Raw genomic sequence first — 21,189 nt, forward strand, 5'->3', positions numbered from 1 at the left:
TTTTGCGGATTGGGTGTGGACCCATTTATTTTCTATGGGGACGGAATGGATGCGGACAGCACACAGTGTGCTGTCCGCATCCGCATTTGCGGAGCGCGGCCCCGATCTTCAGGTCCGCAGCTCCGCAAAAGATAGAACATGTCCTATTCTTGTCCGCAGCTGCGGACAAGAATAGGGATTTCTATAGGGGTGCCGGGCGGGTGTGTTGGTGTTGGGAGCCTTAGACTTGTCCCTACTCACCACATAATGGTTTCCTCTTAGCCAGTACCCTTATACCACACTAAAAATTTCACAGGTGCCAATCACATTTCATCAACACATTTAACTCATTTTTATACAGGTGTGCATAGAGTTAAATATCTTAATGAAATGTAAGCGACACCTGTGAAATATTTAGTGTGGTATAAGAGAACTGGCTAAGAGGAAACTATGCCATAAGCATAGTTTTTATTTTTTTCTATTCTTTTGTAGAAGATGTTTTGTTGACAATCGTTTTTATTACGTTTTTTTATAAAAAATAAAAAAAACAGGGTAGACATGCAGTACGGTACAATCAGAGTTTTCCAAACAATAATGGTATTACACATGGAACAAGTATAATAAGTATAACAAGTTGTATTTGATATTGTGGTTCGTCACCTGCCAGCGATTGTGGTACTACTAGAGACCCATGCAGTATCAGATAAGATCTATACTCTAAAAAGGAAATGGGCTGCTTTTGAGTACCACGCTTGTTTTTCTTCCTACGCAAGAGGTGTTAGTGTATACATCCACCGAGCGATGGAGTTTCAACCGCTAGACAGTGTCATTGATAAAGAAGGGAGATACGTATTTTTACATGGCTATTGAAAAGGGCAGGAGGTGATACTGGCCTTTATGTATATTCCCCCCCCCCATTTAAATCAGTGATTTTTTCACATTTAGCCCATTATGTATCCACCAAAAATCAATGTGCGTTATTAGTGGCAGGTGATTTTAACGCAGTCCTTGATCCTGAGTTGGATCGATTCTCTTCTCTTTCTGGTCGTGGTCGCTCTGGGTCCCCTCTCACTGCTGTGTGCCAGGAGCTGGCGCTGGTTGACATCTGGCGCCACCTATATGGCAATAAAAAAATCTTCTCATGTTTCAGCCAGTCATATGGGTCTATGTCCCGCATCGATCTGGCTTTTGCAAGTCGGGACCTGTGTGGCCGTGTACTGAGAATGAGGTATGAACCGCATGGAATCTCGGATCATTCCCCAGTTTTGATTGTGTTTGTGGATGCTCCTACTTCAGGAAGAACTTTTAAATTAAACCCGCATTGGCTTGAGGTGATAGGGGAGCAGTCCCGATTAGATCTGGATATCCAGGAATTTTGGGGGTTTAACGTAGGTTCGACACATATTCATTATGTGTGGGACGCGTTGAAGGCCCATATTAGGGGGATGTATTTCTGTAAAATTAATAGGTTTAAAACGGAATCACGGCGGAGGGAACAAGAACTGACAGGGCTAATAAGGAGCTTACGTGCCGAATTAATTGACCACCATACGGAGCAATATATTAATCAGTTAAAGGAGGCTAATACACAGCTTAAGACACTCTTATATAAAAAAGCACAACATAAGCTCCTATTCCAGGGCCAGACTCGTTTCTGCGAATCTGGTAAAACTGGTAGGTTTCTGGCACGTTTGGTGGCCAACCAGAGAGAGGTTACCAGTATAAGAGAAATTAGGAATCCACAGGGAATTGGGGTGAGATCCGCAGAGGAGATTAGAGAGGAATTTGCAAAATATTACTCTACCTTGTATAAATCTGAGTCTATGTGTAGCTGCACTGACATGGAGCAATATCTTCAACAATTGGTGCTCCCGCAGTTATCTATTCAAGATAGAGAGATGTTGGACTCCCCCATCCTTTTGGAGGAACTCCAGGCGACTCTTCCCTTTCTAAAATATAATTCATCTCCTGGCCCAGATGGATTGCCATTTGGAATATATAGGTACCATGCCAAATCACTCTTGCCGATCTTACTTCAAGTCTTTAATGAAGCGTGTGCTTCTGGCTCTTTACCTCCATCGTTTAGAGAGGCGGTGATTATCTTGGTTTTGAAAAAGGAGAAGGATCCATGCGATATGGGGTCTTATAGACCTATATCGCTGCTAAATACGGACTATAAGATCTTTGCAAAAATCCTTGCCAGTCGTCTGAAGAGGGTTATCGCTTGCCTGGTACATTCGGACCAGATGGGCTTTATCCCGGGCCGCCAAATACAGATGAGCATATATAGAGTATATCTGAATCTGTCTGTTGGGGGCGGTATGGACCACTCCATCCTGTCTTTAGACGCCGCGAAGGCGTTTGACAGGATGGAGTGGCCTTTTTTGTGGGCTACGATGGCTGGTTTTGGCCTTGGGAAGCTATTTGTGAAAATGACCCAAATGCTATATAAACAGCCGATTGCATATATCAATATTAATGGCACTGGCTCTTCTCCTGTTACGATGCTGAGGGGGATGAGACAGGGTTGTCCCCTGTCTCCTCTCCTCTTCGCACTTTTTATTGAACCGCTGGCTTGCCGGATTCGTTTAGATAATTGTATAGATGGCTTCGGAGTGGCGTGAGTGAGCGACAAAATAAGCTTATATGCAGATGATGTGATTCTGTTCTTGGATCAGGGTTGGAAAATCCTACAGTATGTGATTGAGATAATAGAAGAATATGGTAAATTATCAGGTTATATGATCCATTGGTCAAAGTCGTCGCTCCTTCCGCTGAACCGGAAAGCTGTAGATGAAGGGCAGCGAGTCCGTGTCTTGGCTCCTAATGATACCTTGGATTATCTGGGGGTTAAGATCGGTGTTCCTTTGAGTAGGTTTTATGAGCTAAATTTGGCCCCGGTTTTGAATAAAGTTGGGGCCAAAGTCGCCGCTTGGCGGAAATTGATACTGGCCCAGACAGATCGAATCGCATTGATTAAGATGATTATATTGCCTATAGTTTTGTTCCCGATCTGTGCTTCTCCCATTTGGATTGATGATATGTTTTTCCATAGATTGGAGACTTTGATTAACGATTTAATTTGGGGAAGGAAGAGGGTCCGTATAAAGCAGAGATATCTTTGGTTGTCGGAGGCAGATGGTGGGCTGTCACTTCCTTTTTTTCAAGGTTATTTTTTGTGTGCACAGATACAGCGTTGTTGTTATTGGAAAGAGTGCTTACTTTCACTGTATTTATCTAAGGTTATTGATAGGCCAATAGAGAACATATTTGCATATTTGGAGACTGGGTCTATGGGAAAGGAGAGGTCCCTGTTGATCCCTTGCTCACTACAGAGGGTGTGGAAAAGGTTAAAGGAGATCCTTAAAGTCTCCGACCTGTTCGCTTTTACCCCTCTGTGGGGGAACAGGGGGCTGGAGGAATTCTTCAAAATTACAGATTTTGGTTATTGGACACGAAATGGCATCAATAGGGTGTCTCATCTTTTTCAGGCAGGTCGTTTTAAGTCATTTTTGGAATTTGATTTTTCTGCTAGTTCACCATTAGATTTATTTAACTATGCACGATTGAAACACATATTTGAAGCATCTAGGGATAGGGGTGCTATTTTTCCACGAGAAAATATATTCTTTGATTACTGTGAAGCTCAGAAGGACGTGAAGGTGAAACTATCTAGTTTATATGCTAAGCTCCGATTGGCACTGGCAACCGTAACGCCTTTTAAAAGCCCTAGTAAGTGGGAGCAAGAGTTGAATTGCCCCCCACTACAGTGGCCTACTATCTATAGGAACGTGAAAAAGGCGACAGTTTCCAGTGCCCATAGGTTAATCCAATTTAAGATTCTCCATAGATTGTATTATACGCCCAAAACCCAAGGGAAATTCCCCCAAAATAAGGACCGGGACTATTCCTGTCCTAAGTGTGGATATGTAAATGCGAACTATGTCCATTTGCTTTGGGGTTGCAATAAAATAAGAAAGTATTGGGATGAGGTTTTTTCTGCCCTTCAAAAGGAATCTTCAATGAACTATAACCCGGGGATCTTGATAGTGATCTTTGGAGATTATGGCTCAGAGACGGAGGTTCCGCCCCAGGTTAGACGGATTTGGATGAGAGGATTGATGGTAGCGAAAGCTATATTGGTCAAGTATTGGGGATCTGTCTCCCTGCCCTCGTCAAGGGAGTGGGGTCTACTCTTACAACAAATTAAAATATACGAAGATATTGAAAGAAAGCGGAGAGATGCACGCAGGGCTATGTAGCTATACATTGTTTAATTTTGAGACTATCATACATTAACTGAACGGAGGGGACGACAGCCAAGGGGTGGGGGGGGGGGGGATATAATGATGTTATATGATTGCTATATTAGATATATTGTCGTGATAGAGATTGGTTTATGCATTGATTGTATGGCTTTCTAAAAGTAAAATAAAGATAACTTTAAAAAAAAAGAAAAAAAAAAAGTATAACAAGTACACCGGGTATCTTTACTAAAGAACACATCTGTTGGACCCTTGAGAAATTTGTGCCGTCAATGAACAAAACAAAGAAAAACAATGAGCAGAAATACTGAAAGGAATTTAACTGACAGGACCCAGATAGAAAACAGAGAATAATGAAAACAAGTAAAATATCTCAGGTCCGACACTAGGTGTTCTTCCTAGTGGAAGCGTAAGGGTCCATTCACACATCCGCAAAACACGGACAGCGGCAATGTGCAGTCCGCATTTTACGGACCGCACATTGCCGGCACTAAGAGAATATGCCTATTCTTGTCCGCTATTACGAACAAGAATAGGACATGTTCTATTTTTTTCGGGATCGGAATTGCGGACCCGGAAGTGCGGGTCCGCAATTCCGGATCCGGGCCACACATTGTGCGGCTCCATAGAAATGAATGGGTCCACAATTCCGTTCCGCAAAATGTAAATGGAGCCTTAAGAATAGTGGTTGGCAGTGACCTCTCATATCGGCAAGTAGTGTTAAGGACCTGAATTACCTCCTGAATGACTGGGGAAGGTCAGAGTCCTTCCAGTGGAAGATAATCACCAGTTTAGCACTCAGCATATTATGACACATGAAGCGCCTAGTAGGGAAGCGGTGGATGCCTAAAAATAACAATGCTAAAGCTGGTGAGGGGTCAATGTGTTCTAGGCTTATATCTGACATCAATGCGAAAATTTGTTGCCAAAAATTTGATAATTTCGGGCAAAACCATAGAATATGGAGCAAAGTGCCAGTGCTGCCACAATCACGCCAAAGCATAATGGCACTCCGTGATACATGCGGTTCAACCGCTGTGGAGTACAATACCAACATAGTAAAGTTTTTACCCCTGCTTTATAATAACATAGTGACTAAAAATTGTGAGGACTTGGCCCACTCTTCCACTGAAAAAGTCAGTTAAAGGTCTGATTCCCACGCAGGAATTCGGCCTGACTTGACAAAAGTAGATTTGTCGCCCAAAAGATCATAAATGTATCAAAATAGCAAAAATACAAAACAGAACAGCAGATGGCAAAAGAGAGCAAAACATATCCCCAAAAAATATTTAAATATATAAATGCTAAAAGGTCTGAGCAGGTAGGTCCCCTAAATAATGGTAAAGGGGGGGGGGGGGGGGGGGGTAGTCACTGAAGATAAGGAAAAGGCAGAGTTACTAAATGTTTTTTTTTTAGCTCTGTATATACAAAAGAAGAGAAAGGAGCCGATATCTGTGGTGCTGGCGCTGTTCGTACATCCAGTAATATACTCAATTGGCTAACTGTAGATATGGTCCAAGATAAGGCAAATAAGGTAAATGTGAACAAGGCTTCGGGTCCAGATGGATTACACCCAAGAGTGCTTAGTTCAGTCATTGCTGTGCCCCTGTTTATAATTTTTAAAGATTCTCTAGGTACTGGTACAGTGCCAAGTTATTGGCACAAGGCAAATATGGTGCCCATGTTCAAAAAAGGATCAAGGTCCTTCATGGGTAATTATAGACCAGTTAGTTTAATTTCTGTTATGGGAAAAATGTTTGAAGGACTCTTAAGGGACTATATACAGGAGTATGTGACTATAAATAATATTATAAGTGGTAACCAACATGGGTTTACCAAATACAGATGTTGTCAGACTAACCTGATTTGTTTTTATGAGGAGGTGATAAGTAGCCTGGACAGAGGGGCGGCTGTGGATTTAGTGTTTCTGGATTTTGCAAAGGCTTTTGATACCGTCCCTCATAGACGCTTAATAGGTATTGTAAGGTCTATAGGCTTAGAAAGTATAGTTTGTAATTGGATTGAAAACTGGCTGAAGGACCGTGTCCAGAGAGTTGTGGTCAATGATTCCTATTCAGAATGGTCCCGGGTTATAAGTGGTGTACCCCAAGGTTCAGTGCTGGGCCCTTTTTGCAGATGACACTAAGCTGTGTAGAACTGTACAGTCTATGGAAGATGTACATAAACTACAAGCTGACTTGGACACTCGGAATGATTGGGCATCAACTTGGCAAATGAGGTTCAATGTGGATAAATGTAAAGTTATGCATCTTGGTAGTAATAATCTCTGTGCTTCATATGTCCTAGCTGATGTAACACTTGGGGAGTCACTCATAGAGAAGGATTTGGGTGTCCTTGTAGATGGTAGATTAAAAAACAGCATACAATGTCAATCAGCTGCTTCTAAGGCCACCAGGTTATTGTCATGCATTAAACGAGGCATGGACTCGCGGGGCAGGGATGTAATATTACCACTTTACAAAGCGTTGGTGCGGCCTCATCTGGAATATGCAGTTCAGTTCTGGGCACCAGTCCATAGAAAGGACGCACTACAGCTGGAAAAAGTACAGAGGAGAGCAACTAAACTGATAAGGGGCATGGAGGGTCTTAGTTATGAAGAAAGATTAAAAGAATTGAATTTATTTAGTCTTGAGAAGAGACGTCTAAGGGGGAACATGATTTCCCATGACCCGTTCTCTAGCATGATCTTGTACTCATGCAACTGCTCGGGCGTCATTAAGTCCATCAAACTGATCATGCTTAGCCCATAATGGTAGTTTGGGCTGCGTTGAAACGCCGACTCCGCCCCCTCCCAGCGGCGAATCAAGTCAGCACCAAACTCCATCTGATGTTGGGCAAAACCTTCTAGAGCGTCGGAAACGACCTCTACAAGGTTTGCATAATCAGCTCGATTTGGCCTACCGGATCTCTGCCTGCTCACCAGGGCTCTCAAATTTTGACGAAAACCTAAGAGCCTCTGTTGAGCGGAGGGACCCGGTAGGGGACTCGGATTATCCTGAGCCGATGCATGAGGGACAGGAGGGCTGGCGCTGGCGATCCGTTCCGGTTCCGCCTCAGGAGGTTGGTCAGGCTCCCGAGTGCTGCTGGCACTTCTGTAGAAAAAAAAAATATGAAAGCTAGGAATTGTTCTCTAAATAAAACATCCATGTTCTATGGCATATGCTATGTCTACCGTATACCATAGGGGGCTGGCCAAAACAGGGAAGCTAAACGCTTTGCTGTCTCAGACAGCCCCTTAAATTCAGACGGAGAGAACAGTTGTCCATCTGACTGTGGGGGGCTGGCCAAAACAGGGAAGCCAAACGCCTCGCTGTCTCAGACAGCCCCTTAAATTCAGACGGAGAGAACAGTTGTCCATCTGACTGTGGGGGGCTGGCCAAAACAGGGGAGCCAAACGCTACCCTGTCTCAGACAGCCCCTCACAGTCAGACGGAGAGAACAGTTGTCCATCTGACTGTGGGGGGCTGGCCAAAACAGGGGAGCCAAACGCTACCCTGTCTCAGACAGCCCCTTACAGTCAGACGGAGAGAACAGTTGTCCATCTGACTGTGGGGGGGGCTGGCCAAAACAGGGGAGCAAAACGCTCCGCTGTCTCAGACAGCCCCTTTACAATTTATTTTTTGAACAGTTGTTATAAATATTTACCTTTTCGGTGCCATCGCCCTTCGTAGGAACCCCAGGGCCGCCGTATGGATGTAGGTGGCCCCTGAGGTTCCTCCGGAGCCACTCGGGGCCTGAACCTCCTCGTTGTAATCCCTCCTGAAGCGGTCCCGGATAGATCGCCAACGCGTTGTAACCAGTTTGACTATCGAAAAAAACAATAAAAACTAAAATCAGCATGATGAAGGAAAAGAACAATATTTTAAAGTATTAAAATACATATTGTTTTACTTACCATATTTCTCCTGAGCCGCCGCATCTAGATCCCCCCAGGTCTCAAAAACTGAAGCAGAGATGTCCCTCCAGAGCCGCTGGGTACGACGATGATCGGCGTGGTGGCGGTCGGAGTGGTCCCATAATGCTGGACGCGCCTCCACCAGTCGGATGAGGAGCAGGTTATCTATGCTCGGAACCCCGAACTCCTCATCTTCCCTGGTGGAGCCTACGGAACCCTGAAAAAAAGGAAATACAAAATTTAATGTAAATCCTAATACAAAATGCTAATTAAAACTACTTAATTCAATACTTACACGTCTACGACCGCCACGCTCATTCCCGCGGACTCTGGAGGCGACTGGGGGATCCTCGCTGGCGGCTCTAGGTGCAGATTGCTAAAAACAAATTATTTTTTTTTTAGAAGACTGTACTTAAATAAAAAAAAAAAATTAAGATCTCTCTCTATATATATATATATATATACTTACTTCTTGACAGCCCCGGTCCGGGCTTGGTCCACCTCCCCTGGACGCTGGCGATTCGGCAGGTGATGGAGAGCCCTCCACAGACGATGATGAAGAAATCTATAATAAGGGCTCTTTCACACCTGCGTTGTTGTGTTCCGGCATAGAGTTCCGTCGTCGGGGCTCTATGCCGGAAGAATCCTGATCAGGATTATCCTAATGCATTCTGAATGGAGAGAAATCCGTTCAGGATGCATCAGGATGTCTTCAGTTCCGGAACGGAAAGTTTTTTGGCCGGAGAAAATACCGCAGCATGCTGCGCTTTTTGCTCCGGCCAAAAATCCGGAACACTTGCCGCAAGGCCGGATCCGGAATTAATGCCCATTGAAAGGCATTGATCCGGATCCGGCCTTAAGCTAAACGTCGTTTCGGCGCATTGCCGCATCCGACATTTAGCTTTTTCAGAGTGGTTACCATGGCTGCCGGGACGCTAAAGTCCTGGCAGCCATGGTAAAGTGTAGTGGGGAGCGGGGGAGCAGTGTACTTACCGTCCGTGCGGCTCCCCGGGCGCTCCAGAGTGACGTCAGGGCGCCCCAAGCTCATGGATCATGTGATCACATGGATCACGTCATCCATGCGCATGGGGCGCTCTGACGTCATTCTGGAGCGCCCGGGGAGCCGCACGGACTGTAAGTATACCGCTCCCCCGCTCCCCACTACTACTATGGCAACCAGGACTTTAATAGCGTCCTGGGTGCCATAGTAACACTGAACGCATTTGGAAGACGGTTCCGTCTTCAAATGCTTTCAGTACACTTGCGTTTTTCTGGATCCGGAGTGTAATTCCGGCAAGTGGAGTTCACGCCGGATCCGGACAACGCAAGTGTGAAAGAGGCCTAAGAGCACATACTGATTAATGCAACGAATCAAACAGTAAAAACTCCAAATGCTGATTTTATACTTACCGGCCACTGAATACGGCGGCGGCGCCTTCTGGGTGGGTCACTCCAGTCTATGGATGTCTTCTTTGATGACATCTGTACGCAACAGAATACCAGACAAAATGCAGATAACGTTAAAGGAACTTGTAGAGCACTATTTCCTCATATATCAACAATTATTTTTTTTCAATACTTACTTTTTAAAATATAGATCTGGGCTTGCCCACCGCAGATAGTTTTTTTTTTTTTCTTTTTTTGGGAACGACCCTAATAATAAAATGATTAAAAAAATGAATCCGACAGGAGCCATGATCCCCCCCCCAACTGCCATAAACACCCCCAGAGACAGCAGCCCCCCACAATGACATCAGGCCCCCAGTTCCAAACAACCTTCCCACAGTGCCCTCAGCCCCCCCAATGCCAGCAGCAACCACAGCTTCAGCCACAAACATCATACCATTGCCAGCAGACCCCCCCCAGTTCCAGCCACACAGGCCCCCCCCCCCCAGTGCCAGAAGCCCCCCATAAAGGCAGCCCACACCACCAGTGTCAGCGGCTCCCACAGTTCCAGACACACACCCCTTACCAAGTGCCAGCAGCCCCCCCCCCACCCTAGAAATAGAGAGATAGATAGTAAAAAAAGAAAGATAGACAAGCAGACAAAACTTCATACTTACCAGTCTCACCAAGTCGATAATCCAAAATGGCCGACGATGAGTGGGAGGGACAGGAAGTTACTGGGCATGCGCAGAGACGTGAACGGTTTCGAACGGATCCGTGTCAAAGCGGAGCCAGGACAGACGGATCCGTCTCCATTGACTTCCATTGTAAGTCTGAACGGATCCGCACGCCTCCGCGCGGCCAGGCGGACATCAAAACGCTGCAAGCTGCGTTCGGGTGTCCACTTGCTGAGCGGAACGGAGGCTGAACGCTGCCAGACTGATGCATTCTGAGCGGATCCTTATCCACTCAGAATGCATTGGGGCAGTACGGATCCGTTCGGGGCCGCTCGTGAGCCCCTTCAAACGGAGCGCACGAGCGGACACCCGAACGCTAGTGTGAAAGTAGCCTTACTCATATAAAAGACATGAATGGTACAACTGTGTGTGTGTGTTATCAGTTTATGTAGATTGTGACTAACCACAGGACCACATTTTATTAGTAGTAAATGCAGAAAACCAGGCCATTCCAAAGGGTTCACTTACGTTTGATTGCATCTGGCACTATAGTGGTATGTCAGCAATGATCAGGTTATGTATCTCTAGGTGCCCTTATCATCCAAGCAATGGAGACTGTGTCTGTAGAAATTTATAAAAGTCTACAAGGTACCAAAATGGGCACCCAATCAATTTATAAATATGGTGGGTGCACTTGCCCTATACCAGTACCAGATTTACTCCACAAAGCTGTGCCCCCTTGTATAGATGCTGCTCTACTTTATAAAATATTCCTCCTGCGTGGAGGCGGCTGCACAAGTCTTAGCGTGCACTCTGTTGCATAAAGTCATGGCAGCAAAATAGTCAGTACCCACAGTGATGGTACAGAGTCAGGTACAAAACCACAATGCCCCTTTATGCAAGTGTTTCTATATAATTGTACTCACACATTGTCTTTGCTAACACCTCCACACAAACAAATTGGTGACAAAGACACAGAATGGGAACATTTAAGGGGTTGTTGAAGAGTTCAAAAAGAAAAATGGTAGCAGAAAATGCTATTTTTTTTTATTTTTAAAAACCCACATTACTCATTAATGAAATCTCAGGCTGCTCCAAAGCTGATGCACTGGTGGTCCCCTGATGGTTGACCTCAGCTGTCTACTGCCATACAGTACTTACTGGCAAAGACCAGCGAGTGGCATAAGTGCTGAAGCGGCAGGAGATTTAACTGGCAAGTACTGTGTATTTCTTGACTTTAAATAAGATGTCCTGCTGCTGGTTTTATGTTATTCTATGGACACTTGGAAGGTGGAGATAATCTTTGTTTTCAAATTTTACATGATGGCACTTTGACAGTCTGATTGTTCATATGAACCATCCAGTTTACTACTGATTGGCCACAATGTGACCAATCATAATCTTAAAGGGAATCTGTCATCAAGAAATTCACTGTTAAACCAGATACAATGCCTTATAGGACTAGCTTAGCTGAAGGTAAAGATAAAAAAAAAAAAATACTGTTAATCCAAACACAAATGAGCAGTTAAGTGCACCGAGGGCGGGCCCAAGCCACTGTCTGCACCCTTGCTCCTCCTGTTTCCTCTGCCAGCCCCTCCCTCTTTCTTGATTGACATAACCAGGCAGGTTGATTATACAGGAACCTGGCCACGTCAATCAAAAAAGAGGGAGGGGCAGGTAGAGAAAACAGGGGAAGCAAGGATGCACAGAGTGGCTTGGTCCCACCCATGGTGCACTTAACTGCTCATTTGTGTATGGATTAACAGTACTCTTTATCCAGAATGACGCAACAAATCTCTAAAGGTATCATTACATTCAGCTAAGCTAGTTTTACAAGGCATTGTGTCAGTGAATTTCCTGGTTACAGATTCCCTTGTCAGCAGATTTGGGCAGCTTAAAATACGAACAAGCTCCTTCATTACAATGGAATTTATTTTGAAATTTATGGGGAGAATCCAGAGGGTAGCCACTCCGTGGAAGCTTCTCCACCTGCCTTTTATTTTTTAAACTGGAATGATACTTTGGAAAAACGTATGATATGTCATAGGTACATATCAAAATTTTTGATTGGTGGGTGTAAGGCTAAATTAGGCCCTTTGCCTAAATGTGTCCCACAAGATTTCGGTGATCAGCTTGAATTAAGCCCTATTCGGTACCGAGAGAATGAATTAGATGGAGACCAAAAACACGTGTCTTTCTCTGATCCATTCTGGTTTATTCACTGCGTGCCAACACTTAATATAGGGGAGGATTGGCCTCCCATTACATCCAATCATATGTTAGCATTAGTCTTATCGTATGGCCTGAATACACATGAGCTCTGCACTTACAGAAATAGATGTTTCATAGTAGCGACAGTTAATCATTCAGGTATAAACATGAGAATGACCTTGTGAAGTAAGGCTGGTTAAACAAATGTATGGGCCTTTTCTAATCTGGTCTCAATACTACAGAGGGAGAAAGACACAAATGGAAATCTTAGAATAGTGCACTGGCCTGATGCAATCGTAATACATGTGGCTGAATAAGACAAAATGGAGTTACTTATACGCCATCAATCCTCTCTTTAGAACCTTATATTTATCTTAAACTATATGGTTCTTTCTCTGCTCTTCCTTTGTTTGCTTGTAAGCCTTTAGATATTCCATATACCCTTCAGGAGTATAATCCTCAGGCTTTGTTGGGGTTGTGTTTGCCTCTTCTACCTCTACCGGAGTATAGAGGAATGTTGAGTGTACCCCTCTTTCGGACACATTTTTACATACGGCCAGAAGGGAGGGCACACACTGTAGACAACAGCAGAGACCCACTATTGCAGCGATCACGGCAAATGCCACTCCTACAACATATCTTATTTGACCAAAGTCAGGTATCCAGCCAAAAAGCCAGTCCCACCAACCTTGGTCAACATCTTGTTTTATATGTTTAATCATGTCTTCTAGTTGGCCTATTTTATCTTTTATACCACGGGAGTGATCTGATAAATTGAAACAACACATCCCTGCGAACGCTGAGCATCCTACACCATGTTGGAGCAATAAATAGTCAATAGTTGCCCTATTCTGCAAGATAGCCTTTTTATACGATTGTATATCCAGCAGCATATCTCTCAGAACTGCACTAGTGACATTTATCTGTTTTACCATAAAACAGGCAAGTTTTGATATTGTCCTGTGGTTATATACGGCCAACCCTGGTACTCCTACCAAAGACATCCCTAAACTCATATATTCTGATCTAGAGAGGAGATTCACATTATAATCACAATTTTCTGGTAGCTGTAGGGAAGTGTCTCTCGTGTGTCGTGTCTGCATTGCTGGGAATAGTGGTAACATTGCTAATGTCAGCCTAGCTATTGTACAGGGTCCCTCTGTAATATTGGCCGGTATGTATGTGTAACTAGTATTCCCACAGGCCAATACCCATCCTGCTGGTAGAGGTACATGTTTGTCTAGGGATGGTACTGTTTTAGTAATATTACATTGCATATTTTTTCCTGATACTATCTTTTTACAACTATCTATATCTCTATCACAAATATTTGGCTTAGTCTTATTCTGCATTTTTGCTTGTATGCAGGGAGGCAATAGTGTCTCATCACAGGTGAAGTTATAACATATTTCTGCTGCTGTGACAAGACCTGTAATTATTTCTATCATATTACTCTGCAGATTCTCATATGTAGGACAGTCATAACAAGCATGATAAGGATTTACATATCCATATTTAACATCATGATCCTCCAAATCAGTGTCATTCCATTGGGAACGTAGGAGCCCCGTCCATACAGCTACTGGGGTGGGGACTGCTACCAGACATGTCTCCAAAATGTTAGATGCCGATAAAGTGGTTTGGAGACAAAAGTCAGTTAAGTTCAGAGTTTTGGCCAGGTACAGCCATAAGTTCTCCTTTGTCTTCCACAGATTGTCTTCCCCTCTGCATTCTGTTTTCAAGTATATCTGTCTGTCCCACAGCCATGGGACAGTAAGTAGGAGACACAAAATTGCAATTATTAAGGCACTGCATCTCAGCCATCTCGAGGAATTTCCCAACTGCGTCATCTCGTTGAGGGTCAAGGCTGTCTGCCTCCGTTAGTACCCCTTCTGTATCTTCTTCGAGGTCAAGGCTGTCTGCCCCCGTTAGTACCTCTGGGCCTCGTTGGAGGTCAGGGCTGTCTGCCCCCGTTAGTACCTCTCTTTTCTTCACCAACTTAATCCTTGTGGCGTGGATCCACGTGGGTGACTGTTCAGTGAGGACTGCTGTTCTGGTGATCGCGACTACCTCGGTGGGTGGTCCGTAGGTGAAGCTTCCTGGTTCCTTTCCCTTCTTTAAGATCTTGATCATCACCTGGTCGCCTACCCGGAATGGATGGGTTGGTTCCTGTGAAAGAGAAGGAGACTTACAAGCAACTTTTTCTTCAGTTTTACTGAGGACTTTGATCAGATTAGTAACATACTCCTCTCTGATCAGGTCCAAGTCCCCTTCCTGCACTACCAGGGGGTTTCTTGCCCATGGTGTGGGGAAAGGCCTACCCATGAGAATTTCAAATGGTGAAATCCCTAACTTCTTATTAGGCGTCATTCTAATTTCTGCAAGTATTATGGGTAGGATTTGTTTCCATTTTTCAAATGTACCAGCAGTGGCCTTCCTGAGTTTGTCTTTAACTGTCCTGTTCATTCTTTCCACAATGCCTGAGCTTTGTGGGTGATACGGAATATGATATTTCCATTCCACCTGTAACAGTCTAGCTACCTCCTTGTTAAGTTTTGAGGTGAAGGCCGGCCCCTGGTCTGATTCAATAACCAGAGGACAGCCCCACCTTGGGATTATTTGCTGAGTCAGAATTTTGGCTGTAGTTTTAGCATCTTCTGCCTTTGTAGGGAAGACTTCTGGCCACCTTGAGAACATGTCCACTATCACTAATGCATACTCTTGTTTCCCTTTTGTTTTAGGTATATGCGTATAATCCACCTGCAAGTGGGTGAATGGTGTAGTGGGGTAGTCAAGGTGTTGGTGAGGTATTTTCAGTGGGTTGTTAGGGTTGTTTCTTAAGCACGTAATACATCTGTGTATGTAGTCTGTGACTAGCTGTTTGCTATCAGTAATGTAAAAACTTTGGCTCAGCAACATGTGGGTGGTTTGTATGCTGTTGTGTCCTACACCGTGAAAGTGTGCAATGAAGATGGATGCACTATGCTGAGGTATGCAAGGCTTCCCCTCCTTGCAGATCAATCCAGACTTTGGATTTTTCTGCAAGATTGGATAGCACCAATCCTTCTCCTCTGTTTCAGTGGCATACCTTTGTAGGTCTGTTAGCATGTGTGTCAAATCAGGTGAGGGTGGGTGTAAGACTGCCATTTCCCAATTGTCATGATTCATTCTATTTGGATTACTCTTGGCTGTGTCTTTAGCTACACTATCTGCAAATGCATTACCTCTTGAAATTCTGTCTTTTCCATTTGTGTGTGCCCTGCAATGTACTATAGCTAAATCTGAAGGCAATCTGATTGCAGCCAAGAGGTCCGTGACTAGCTGTGCATGTGAGATTCTCTTACCGTCTGCTGCAGTGAATCCTCTCCTCTGCCAAATCATTCCATGATCCCATACTACACCATGAGCATATCTGCTGTCTGTGTAAATAGTGACAGGTTTATTGGTGTGTAGTATGCAAGCCCTTGTGAGTGCAATGAGTTCAGCTGCCTGTGCAGACTGGATGGGAATTGGATTTGCTTCCAAGACTATATCTGGCAGCATAACAATAGCATATGCTGCACAGAATATAGTATCAGTGGGGCGAGAGCATGATCCATCAACAAAAACTTCTGGTGCATCAGGTATGGGAACAGTTGATAAGTCAGCCCTGGGTGACGTCTCATGATTGAGCACCTGTAGGCAATCATGTGTGTCAGGAAGGGCATCTTCTGTTCCTTTCAGCCCTAGTAATGCATTCAAAATAGGTGCTGGTCCTGTAATGTTGGATGCATATTTAATCTGGAGTGAAGGGTTACTGAGCAACAGGATCTCATATCCAGATAATCTTTGCGCTGACATGTGTTGTGTATGTACACCTCTGAGTAAGCCTACAACATCATGTGTAGTGTGCAAGAAGGTTAAATGTCCCAGGGTGAAAGTAGTTGCTAATTCTACCATCATTGCACAGGCTGCAAGGGAACGCAGACATGCCGGCATCCCCTGGACAGAGGTGGGCATAACCTTTGAGAAAAACGCACAAGGACGCAACTTGCCTCCGTGTTCTTGTGTCAGTACCCCCGCCATGGTTTTACAATTTTGGCGTGCAAACATGTGGAAGGGCATATTATAGTCAGGGAGGCCCAGCCCTGGACTCGACATGAGTGAACATTTCAGACAATCAAATGCATTGTACATTTCAGAAGACCATTTAATCAGATCTGGATTTCCATCCAGAGTGGCTTGCCTCAAAACATTGTCGTAGTAAGAACAATCAGGAATCCATTGTCTACAGTAATTTATCATACCAAGGAAAGATAACATTTCTTTCCTGGTGTGCGGGGCGACCAAACCCGCAATAGACTGGACTCTTTCTGCGCTGATTCTCCTTTCACCCTTTGTGAGGACAAAGCCCAAGTATTCAACCTGCATTTTACACCATTGCATTTTCTTAAGTGCCACTTTGTGACCACATCCTGACAACCATTTTAACAGTGATAAACCATCCTGAATGCTGGCCTCCGCTGACATGCTACACAGTAACAAATCATCAACATATTGCAGCAACACAGAGCCTTGGGGGGGGGTACCATAGTTTTAACGTGGCTTGGAGGACTATGCTGTACACTACAGGTGAATCAGCAAATCCCTGAGGCATTCTGCACCAGGTCAGTTGTCGTCCATCAAAGGAAAAAGCAAAAAGTAGTCTGGTTGCCTTATCAACTGGGATAGAAAAGAAAGCATTTTTCAGATCTATCACACTGAAATAGACAGCGTCTGCAGGAATTGCAGAAAGAAGTGAGGTGACATCTGGGACAATAGGAGCAATAGGCACAATGATATTATTTATTGCCCTTAAATCCTGCACAAAGCGGGTAGTACCATCTGCCTTTGTCACTGGATTCACGGGCGTGCTGTAGGGTGAAATCACCTCTTCCAGGATTCCCTTTTGTAGGAATTCCTTTATCATTGGCCTAAGTCCATCAAGTTTCTCTTTTGACAGCGGGTATTGTTTCTGATATACAGGTGTACTGCCCTCTTTGATGGTTGCTTTGTATGGTGTGCAGTCAATGAATCCTGTGTCATAGTCCCCCTTTGCCCATAATGATGGGTCTATATCCTCTAATTCTGAGTGATCTTGTAAGTTTGTAAGGATCAGAGGTGTGGGGGTTATTATGGGCAAAGCATCAGAGTATACACTGATGCCATTGTTCTCAACAGTGATTTGCAATTCTAACTTAATGAATAAGTCTCTTCCCAGAAGGCTCACAGGACATTCAGGTATGATGCTAAAAGCATGATCTGTAATGTATTCCCTATCAATGGTTTCTACTGGTAAGGAATCTGTTCTGTATGTCCTCGTCAGTACTCCATTTATTCCCATAGAGGGCGCACACTTCCTTAAAGGCCCTTTGTACATTGAGTTGTTTAACACACTAGAAGTAGCTCCACTATCTATTAAAAATCCCACTTTTCTTCCTCCTACTCTAAGTAGAATTACTGGTGTGTCCTTCCAATGTGTGGTGACCTGCGTGAAAGCGGGGCTTTGTCCCTCAGGGCATCCTCAGTATGAGTTTTGCTGATGCCAATCTAATGGGAATCTGGGCTGACTCTGTGGACCTTGTCTGTGGTTTATCTGACTTGGTTGGTTGTTTTGTGACTGAGTGTCAGGTTTCTGTGTGTTGTAATCTTGACCTTTCCCCTTACCCTTTTTTGGTGCGCGGCATTGACGTGCCCAATGTCCTTCTTTTCCACAGTTATAACAACAATTATTTGGCAATGAGACATGTCTTCCATTGTAGGGTCTGCTATTATTCCCACCCCTCCTCCCCCTGCCTCTGCTAGTATATGCGTGTGTGGGGGATGTTGCTTTCCTTATCTCAAAGCATCCTGCTGCTTCTTTTTCAAAGAGATGTTTCTCAAACTCATCAGTTGTATCTGAAGTCCAAGAGGACACATTTTGTTTCACAGTTAGGATCAATTTATCTGATAGATTGTTTACAAATGTGGAGATAATCAAACTGTCATTGTCACGCACAGGTAGCCCCGCCTCAGTCTTCCAGCAATCAATGAATCTTTTCCAGAATTCAGTGACCGACTCAGCAGATTTCTGTTTGCAGGCTACTGCTACGGGCAATGAAGATTTTTGTTTGAATACCTCATTCATATGTTCCTCAATCTCCGCCCATATCCTTTTCTGACCCACTTCTGTATTACATACATAATCTAGAGCATCACCGCGTTGTGTAATAGTAGATATGGAGCTAACCTTGTCCCAATCCCAGGTTGTGTGTGTTCCTATAATACCATCCAGGATAAGCCTTAAATCTTCCTGTGTGTAGTTGCGCCCTTTGATTCACCCTGTTCTGTTTCATCTTTCATTCTACTTGTACTGCGTGTAGTATAACTAGTATGTGGTGTGCCAGTATTTAGACTGCGCTCTGCTATGTTTCCAAATGTTGGCATGGGGGGTCTGTATTTTTCTTCTAGTTCTAATGGTATAACCGCTGTTACAGCATCTTCCTCAATCTGAGTCAGAACTGGGTACAGAGGTGCCGTGGGGGTGGATTTATTATAAGGTGGAGGGGATTTCTGACTTCTCTTCTTTGTGCCTACCTCCTGTTCTATTTCATGTAGAGACCTATCATTTTTGGGACTTTTTAGATTCTTATTCTTCTTGCTATTACCTGCATCATACCAGTGGGGGGCTATTTCCAGCCATTGTTCTGCACCCCTGGACATGTACTCCATGTCCCAGGAAGGATCGGCATTGAAATGCGGCCAGGCTGTTTTATCACCTAGACATAGTCCTTTGACCATATCCATATGATAAATACTATTATCACCGTCCCTGGGGAATGGATCTGCAGCATCCATTACCTCAGTCCAGCCTGCTAGATTATCTACCCACGGGTTGATCAGGTAATAGTTTGTTGGACTAACACGGGCTACATAGACTTTGCAAGTTTCTCCTGGTTCGGGTTTAGGGAATTTAGTTTTAGACCCTTGTCCTCCCATGTTAGTATTTATAGTTCAAAGAGTAAGTGAGACAATCGCTGTCAGGACTGGCTGTACTGCACTGAAATAGCGCCGACAAGACCTGTCAACTGATCAGCTGATTCGTATCTTAATGTCTCTCTATACTCTTTGGACCCCTATCGACTATTGTTGTTTCGGACCGCCACTTGCGTTCAAATTTTCCGGGTCAACAGATTACTCTTAGCCGAAAAACTGGGGCGTCTTGCAGTCCTCCACAACACAAACAATTTTACACATTAACAGTAGTTTAACCCAAAATACATCAATTTGATAATAACAGTGGGATGCGACCGTACACTTACCACCCGGTCAGTATCTCACACAAACAGATAATCTTATTACTTCTAAAATACTTATACTATATATATATATAGGAGTTAATCCAAGCTTGTACCTTCTGTTCCCGGAACAGATTATTCATATTCATAGTGCACTTTTTATATCTCACGATATGGACTCCCGGAGCCTCTTACAATCAACTTTTGCGTGTGCCCCAGACACCCCAGACACCGCAATTCACCGAAATCATAAATAGATGGTTCAACTTACTTTAAGTCGAGATTTTGGTCAGTGCCTCCAGGTCCGAAGAAGACAATTGATGTCTCTTGTACCTAAAGATGGCCCTCTAATGATTTCTTTTGCCCTGCATAATCTTTAAAAATTATTGGTGCAGCTCCCAAAGGGGGAGCTGCACCAATAATTTTTAAAGATTATGCAGGGCAAAAGAAATCATTAATTGAACGGCGATCTGCAGACGCCGCTTACACAAGCACCTTACAGGGGCAGACATAGCGCTATAGGAAGGGTATTTAAACCAAAGAGCGATAGCTTTAAAAGTGTGATGTCGGCTGACATTACAGACATGCATCTCGCAAACTGTTGCTAGAGATAACCAACGTCTTAGCTTACATATAACTAGGCAGTGGACGCTAAGCTCATAAGTCCCCCACTAGTATTTGCCCAGCATATGGCATTTTTTAAATATATGTTTTTGTGACTAATTTGTTTATTAAAAGAGAAATAAAAGTTATATTTTAAAAGGAAAATTTGTGAAAAGACCAGAAACAGGAAATATAGTCTCTGACTATTGAAATCGTATCCTTTGACCTCCTGGGTCCAGTGGATCACTTGAAATAATATCACCCTTAACTACTCCCAGGCTTGAGATAGAGTCGGGTCTAGGTGCTGTGCTGTACCAAAATTATCTCTGGAGACGTTGAGGTCTGCCAACACCGGACCCGGCTGCAAGTCCTCCACGTCTCCCACCATCACACTTAGCAGGGTTGTCTCCCCCTCTTCCACTGAAGTGGCGGTCACCCCTACTGCTGGCCCTTCGGTCTCAGGTTCCTAGGGTTCTGGTCTCCCCCCTGAGCCGGGCCACTCTGCTAGGGTTACCCCTGTCTCATGGACATTGGTGACTCTCGCCTCAGGCCACAGTAACGGGAAACCGTGGAAGTCTTTCCCAATTATTAGTTCATAATGTAACTTTGTGGCGACGGCCACCTCATGAGTCCACCTGCCGGCCACCGTGGTTAGAGTCACCAGGGCGGTGGAATAGTCCTTTAAGTCTCCATGGATGCACACAACGCTGATTTTACAGCCAGTATATTCAGTGGGCTGCGCCAGGGCAGCTCTTACCAGTGACACCAGGCTCCCTGAGTCCAGCAGTGCCACCGCCAGGGCATCTCCCACTTGTACCTGGCACAGGTGACTATTGTCTCGGGGGTACCGGTGGCAC

At 44.4% G+C, this 21,189-nt stretch overlaps 1 long non-coding RNA gene across 1 annotated transcript; it reads right to left on the minus strand.

Annotated features, from left to right (window-relative positions):
- Nucleotides 1-8,016: 8,016 nt before the first annotated feature.
- Nucleotides 8,017-8,496, minus strand: LOC120995419. The gene is made up of 3 exons (XR_005777589.1): nt 8,456-8,496; nt 8,161-8,377; nt 8,017-8,070 (listed from the first exon to the last, which is right to left on the minus strand). It is a non-coding gene; the product is annotated as an uncharacterized LOC120995419 (long non-coding RNA).
- Nucleotides 8,497-21,189: the final 12,693 nt, after the last annotated feature.

Source organism: Bufo bufo, chromosome 3 (genome assembly GCF_905171765.1).
Source record: "Bufo bufo chromosome 3, aBufBuf1.1, whole genome shotgun sequence".
Taxonomy (NCBI): Eukaryota; Metazoa; Chordata; class Amphibia; order Anura; family Bufonidae; genus Bufo; species Bufo bufo.